This window comes from Orycteropus afer, unplaced genomic scaffold, assembly GCF_000298275.1.
Source record: "Orycteropus afer afer isolate SDZICR_OR568_19922 unplaced genomic scaffold, OryAfe1.0 scaffold00044, whole genome shotgun sequence".
In the NCBI taxonomy this organism is placed as follows: Eukaryota; Metazoa; Chordata; class Mammalia; order Tubulidentata; family Orycteropodidae; genus Orycteropus; species Orycteropus afer.
The window spans coordinates 14,654,565-14,661,801 of record NW_006921631.1 but is presented as its reverse complement, the minus strand read 5'-3'; the positions used below and the strand labels follow the sequence as shown (position 1 = coordinate 14,661,801).

The following is a 7,237-nucleotide window of genomic DNA, read 5'->3' as shown; positions in this document are numbered from 1 at the left end:
CCCCATATCTGTGAGTTCTGTGTGGCCACTGCAGCAAATTATCGAACCCAGGAGAGAGGCGGTGGTGCTTTGGGAGGAATGGTTGGAGAAAGGGCTGGAGGGAGGCAGCATGTCTGGCCTTGTAGGAATAGGCCTTGGATTACTGCTGGTAATCCTGTCTTCCTCTTGTGGGATTAGAGGTCAGAACATGTGGCCTCCTTGCCGTTTTTGCAAGTGGTGAAAGCATTCACCTGCTAACCAAAAGGTCAGCAGTTTGAACCCAGCAGCCTCTCTGCACAAAAAAGATAAGGCAGTTTATTTCAGTAGCAATTTATAGCCTTGGGAACCCTATGGTTTGGAAACCTTGCTCTGTCCTATAGGATCACCATGAGTTGGAATTTACTTGATGGCAGTGAGTTTGGGTTTTGGTTTTGTGTGACTTTCATGTAAAGGTTATGCTCATTTTGTAGAATGAATTTGGGACTATTCCATCCTTTTTATGTTCTAGAATAGCTTGGGTAGAATCGGTAACAGCTTTTCTCTGAATGTTTGGTAGACTTGCCGGTGAAACTGTCTGGACCAGTACTTTTTTTGTTTTGTTGGGAGTTTTTGTTGTTTTAAATGATCTGTTAGTTTCCTCTCTTGTGATGGATCCGTTCAGTTTTCTACCTTAGATTGTGTTAGTTTAGGTAGGTAGCATGTTTCTAGGGCTTTGTTCATTTCTTTCCAGGTTTTCAAATTTGTTGTTTTTGTAGTATTTTGTTGTTATTCTTTTTATTTCGTTTGGTTTTGCTGTGATATCATCTATTTCATTTCTTATTCATGTGTTTTGCCTCTTTTCCTGTGTTAAATGTGCCAGTAGTTTGTCAATTTTATTAATCCTTTCAAAGAACCAACTTCTGGTCTTGTTGATTCTTTCCATGTTTTTCTGTTTTCTAATTCATTTATTTCTGCTCGAATCATTATTTCATTTCCTCTGGTGATTATAAGTTTTTTTTCTTCCCCCTGTTCTTTTTCTAATTGTTAGAGATGTTGGGTTAATATGTTCTTTCTTCTTTTTTGATATGTTCTTTTGTTGCTATAAATTGTGCTCTGGACACCGCTTTTGCTATGCCCCGAAGATTTTATTGTGTTTTAACTCTTACTTGATTCAAGGAATTTATTTTTTATTTTTTATTTCTTTTATTACCCAGTAGTTTTTAAGCAAGGTGTTATTCAGTTTCCATGTATTTAATTTTTTTCCCCCTCCTTGGTCTTTCTGTTGTTGAAACTAATTTTATAGCTTTGTGGTCTGAGAAGATGCTTTGTAGTATTAGGATGCTTTCAAATTATTGAGGCTTACTTTCTGGTGTAACATATGGTCTATTCTGGAGAATATTCCACAGGTACTGGAAAAAAAATATTTTATGCTTTTATTGGGGAAGTGTTCTATACGTGTCTGTGAGGTCTAGTTGGTTGATTGTGTTGTTTAGATCTTTTGTATCTTTGTTGAGTTTCTTTCTAGTTCTGTCCTTCATTGAAAGTGGTGTATTAAAGTCTCATCTGGTAGCATAGTGGCTAAGACACTTGCCTGCTAACCAGATGGCTGGCGGTTCAAACCCACCAGCCACTCCTCGGAAGGAAGGTTGGGCAATCCTACTTCCATAGTGACACTGCCTCGGAAACCCAAGGAGGGGTCGCTAGGAGTCGGGGCCGACTCGACGGCACATAACAACAACAACTACTTTGGTCATGTTGTCAGAAGGGACCATTCTCTGGAAAAGGATGTCATGCTTGGTAAAGTGGAGGGTCAATGAAGGAGGGGAAGGCCCTCGACAAGATGGATTGACACGGTAGCTGCAGTAATAGGCTCAGGTGTGGTCAGGATCGTGAGGCGGGCACAGAACCGGGCATTGTTTCATTCTGCTGTGCATAGGGTTGTTATGAGTCAGAGACAACTTGACAGCACATAACAACAACAGCTGTAATTGTGGAGTTGTTTGTTGCTCTTGTCAATTCTATTAAAGTTTGATTTATGTATTTTGAGTCTCTTTCATTGGGTGCATAGATATTTATTATGGTTATGTTTTCCTACTGGATGATTTTTACCTCTAAGTCTATTTTATCAGAAATTGATATTGCCATTCCTGTTAAATTTTGGTTGCCATTGCTTGATACATGTTTTCACCCTTTGATTTTTAGCTTATTTTTTCTTTGTGCTTAAGATGTGTCTCTTATAAAGAGAATATTGATGGGTCATATTTTCTTATCCAGCTTCTCTTGACTGATGTGTTGTAGTTAAAAAATTTACTTCTGTCATTTTGCCTTTGCGTGCTTATGGCATTGATGATTTCTTTGTTCCATATATTTTTCTGTGCTGCATTTCATTTTCTTTTTATCATACAGATTTTCTTATTTCCTTTGTTACTGTCACTTTAGTGTTTACTGAGTCTTTAGGGTTTTCTTCTTTTTCATTTTGGTGAGAAGTTTTATTAATATTCTTTGAGATTACTCTGTAATTTTTATTATCTTCCCAAGTTTAAAACTGTTTGTTCTGTCTTGATATTGTTTTAACTTCCTTTCCATTTGGAAGTTCTGTAATTACACCATTTATTCCCTCTTTATGCTTTGTAGTTGTCATCATTTATAAATAGATGAGTTTGGTTCCTTATTTTCCATGTTGTAGGTTTATTTTTGATACTTCTGTGTTTAGGTTGATTGTCAGATGATGTTATATTATTGTGTATTTAAATCTCTGGTTATTGTCTGCCATTGTTTGTCCTCTGTCCAAAGGACTTCTTTTAGCATTTGTTACAAGATTGGTCTGGTTTTTACAAATTCTCTTAGTTTCTGTTTATTTGGAAATGTCCTAATTCTTCCACAGTATTTGAGGGTCAGTTGCTGGATATATAATTCTTGGTTGGCAATATTTTTCCATTAGAGTTTTATACCTGTCATCCCATTGCCTTCTTTCCTTCATGGTTTCTGCCACAAAATCAGAGCTTACTTTTATTGGTTCTCCTTTATAAGTAACTTCGTTTTCCCCAAGCTGCTTTTAAGATTCTTTATTTGTCTTTGGTTTTGGAAAGTTTGACTATGATATGTATTGGTGATTTTCTTTCAGAGTCTATACTGTTTGGGGTTTGTTGAGTTTCTTGAATGCAGATCTTATCAGTTTTCATGGTATTAGGTACATTTTCTTCCAAAAAAAAAATCTACATTTTTCTCAGTACTTTTTTTTTTTCCCTGTTCTGGAATGCTGATCACACAGAGATTATTCTTCTTTATGGTGTTTCACATAATTCCTAAGCTTTCTTCTTTTTTGTTCCTTTTTCTGATTGTTCTACTAACAGATTAGTATTAAGAGATTTGTCTTCAGTTTTGCTAATTTTATCTTTGATTTATTGAATTCTACTCCTTTGCCCTTCCAATGCATTATCTATTTCTGAAATTTTAGTATTGATTTTCTGGATTTCTGTTTGCTGTTTTTGTATGGTTTCTAATTTTCTGTTTATTTTGCCATTTTGTTCTTGTGTTTTCCTGAATTCTTCTAGAGTTTTGGCTATATTTTCCTTGATTGTGTCTGTCATTTCCTTGATCTCTTTTTTAATCCTTTGCATGGACCTAAGTTTAGTTCTTTGAAATTCCTTATTAGGTAGTTCCAATGGCATTGTTTCCTCTGGATATTTTCTGGCCCTGTATTGTACTTGCTTGAACCATCTTGTCCTCCCCCTACCACCCGTGTGATGTCTGTAGTCTCCAAGACATTGTGGTAGTATTTTATTTATTTGTTGATTGTGTGTTGGTTTGGTTCACCCAGCACACTGTCTTCTGGATTGAGGAAGTTCAGTGCAGGGATCTTGGGTTCAGAGGACATGCTCTACTCCTGGATCTTCTTTCTTGATGGTAGTGAGATTCCCCCCTTTCTGCCTCTGGGATGGCTCGTTTTAAGCCTACCAGGATGGCAAAACTGACCAATCTCCATCTTAGGGTTTCATATACCTTATTTGCATGGTCCTTTCCCTGAAAGGGTACCATGCACCTTATTTACATTACTAGCAAACTATCAAGGAGCTCTGGTAACGTAGTGCCTAAGGCATTTGACTGCTAACCAGAAGGCTGGCAGTTCAAACCCACCAGTCACTCCTCGGAAGGAAGTTTGGGCATTCTACTTCCGTAGTGCTACTGCCTCAGAAACCCAAGAGTCGGATCCAACTTCATGGCAATGAGTTAGTAAGCTATCCAGTCCCTTTGGTGGGCCATAGGCCACTAGTCTCCACTAGTTACCTGGTAGAATCAGAAAGACCAGAGCTAGAAAGGCCATATTAAGTAATTCACTGCACCACAGAGGTGGGGAGAGGAAAGAGCTAAGAAGAAAGAAAAAAGAAATAAAAGAGAAAAATGATTGTACTGGTGCACATGTCAGCCACCAAACATAGCTGCAGCATAAACATAGCACTTACTCTCCAAGAGCATACACCACCAACTGTGGAATGGCAGAGGTGGGCATTGCTGAGTATAAAGGCAGTGGGGAATCAACAGAAAAAGGGAATGATCAAGGAAGAGGAAGAGAAAAAGGAGAGAAGAAGAATTAACAAGAAAGAAAATGTTGCCCACAACACTGGCTGTCAGGGATTTTGACCATCTCCTAGGTGGATTGGGGTCAGGAGACTGCACTGGGTAAGGGGGGAGATCACACCTGTCTGGTCGCTGATCACTGAGGTGAGTGCCAGTGCAATCCTTGGTGAGCAAGGCTGGTGGTTATCTGGTTCTTTCCCTGAAAGGGACACTGCTTGCAGTACTTCAAAATGGATGCACTGTGCCAGAGCACTTGTGAAATCATTGCTCCATATGCCTCCTTGTTCACTGTTTTCTTTCAGTTTCTTCCTCTAATTGGTATTTAATCTACTACTTTATCCTTTCCTTTGAAACTCTTGGTTCTACGAATGTCATCCATATCCATTTTATTTCGTTTCTCAGGTCTTTATTACAGAAAACCAAAAAAAAAAAAAAAAAAACAAACTCAACTGCCTTAGAGTTGGATCTGACTCATAGTGACCCCTCCTTGGGTTTCTGAGGCAATATCACTACAGAAGTAGATTGCCCAGTCTTCCTTCTGAGGAGTGGTGATGGGTTTGAACCTCTAGCCTTCTGGTTGGCAGGCAAATGCCTTAGGTGCTATGCCACCAGGGCTGCCTTATTATAGAAGGTCTTGATAGTATATCTGCCTAGTATACCATCTTGGTCCTCTACCTTCTTAAAGCCCTTTATCTCCTTTGTTAACTTCCTTTTGGTGTTTAAAAATTTTCTCCTTTCTCCTTTCTATTTCTTGTTAAGATACTATCTGTTGTAATTCATCTGTTCCTTTTTGCTTACTCTAACAAAATTCCTTTTTTTTTCTTTTCTTTTTAATCCTTTCCTGAGTTTTCTTGCTCATTTTTGAGATTTTCTCATTTTAATTTATATTGTCCTTTCTAACCTTGTATAATTTTTAAAAAATGTATTTAGCTTGTTTTGAAAAATTAGGTTATAGCATTCATCTGTGTTACAAGCTTGTCTTCCTGGCATGCAATCATTGTCTGAAGAGTTGTTAATTTTGCAATTCAGTTTCTTTTGTATAACAGCTTTGTTACAGTGTTTTCATTTTTGCTCAATTTCATGTGAAATCAGTTTTCCTGACCTTTTAGAAGGAAGATGGCTTTTTTAATTTCACAGGGCTCCATCTTCTGTTGTTTTAATCCAAAGTTTAAAATGTTTTAACAGCTTTTTTCTGAGATCTCCTAGCTCTGCCCCACTCCCCCGGCTTTTTTCTGGACCTTCTCTCTCCCTCTTTTAAATCTTTATTAACTCCATCCTGCTAAATTTTTATTCTATTCCTAAGAATCACTCTCTTTGTGGGAATTTGCCTTCTAGGGAGCTTTGACTGGTTAGTTTTGAGAGGTGGTTTGGCTGGTTAGTTTTGAGAGGGGGTAGTGCTTAAGGAGCTCTGGTGGCATAGTACTTAAGGCATTTGACTGCTAACCAGAAGGTTGGAGGGTCAAACCCATCAGCCACTCCATGAAAGGAAGATGGGGCAGTCTACTTCAGTAAAGATTTACAGCTTCAGTAACCCAGTGCAGGTTGCTATGAGTCAGAAACCACTTGATGGCCATGAGTTTGGTTTGAGCTTCAGTGCTTAAACTACTTTAGCCTCTTCAGAGGACCCCTTGCATTCAACATACTAGAATGTATGTAATCCGTCTTAGTTTCAGCTGCTTTTCTTAAATTGGCTGGTTGTATTTTCTGTTACATACTCTGTAGTTCATCAGATCAATTGTTGCTTCCTCCCACATAGATGCTAATATGGTGGAAGTCTTACTGCTATTGATGATTTGTTCATAGGATCATGTGTATTATGGCTTACTGAGGATACCATGTAACCTAATTTTGTTGTAGATGTTATCCATGGGTTTTTGATTTTGCTATCTAGTTGCTCTAGAGGTTAAAATATCATCCCACTACTCCCTTCTTCCTCTCCTTCCTTCTCTTCTTTCTCCCGTTCTTCCTCCTCCTACTTGTCTCCTTTCCTCTTTTTCTCCTCTTCTTCCTCCTCACCAATTGGGTCATCATAAATCTGTGTCTAGCTTTTTGTCACTTAATGTTACAGAGTTTGGATCATTTCCCCTGTTGCATTTAGTAATCAAAAGCATTTTAAATCACAGTGTATTACACCTACTCTTCACTTAGTAACTCTTATGATCCAACATTTTGCCTTTACAACAAGAGTAAAGAATCTGCTTTCCAACTGTCTTGCTTATTAATTACATATATCTGCCAGTAACAAACACCAAGATATAAGAGAAAAGTAATGCTGGCTGTGATGGTTCAGGTTGGTTATATGTTGACTTGCCTGGGTCATGATTCTCAATGATTTGACAGTTACATAATGATATAATTTGACAGTTACGTAAAGATGTGGTTTGACAGTTATGTAATGATGTAGTAGTAATCCTCAATTTTGTGATCTAATGTGGTTATCCTCCATCTTTGTGTAATGCCAGTTTTCTCATAACAACTTGGTCTTTAGAACCTAACCATGTCAATAAGAGAGGAATAGGTGTATATCATAGGTACATATCAAAACTTATTGAACCATTTACTCATAATTAACACTTACATTCTTTGTAGGTGAATGATTCAATAAATCATAGCATAGTGGCTAAAGCACTTGACTGCTAACCAGAAGGCTGGCGGTTCAAACCCACCAGCCACTCCTCGGAAGGAAGGTTGGGCAATCCTA

At 38.0% G+C, this 7,237-nt stretch overlaps 1 protein-coding gene across 1 annotated transcript in view; it reads left to right on the top strand.

Annotated features, from left to right (window-relative positions):
* The window catches only part of UHMK1 (U2AF homology motif kinase 1), a 51,946-nt gene that overhangs the window by 33,760 nt on the left and 10,949 nt on the right, over positions 1-7,237 (top strand). The gene's annotated exons all lie outside the window — the stretch shown is intronic.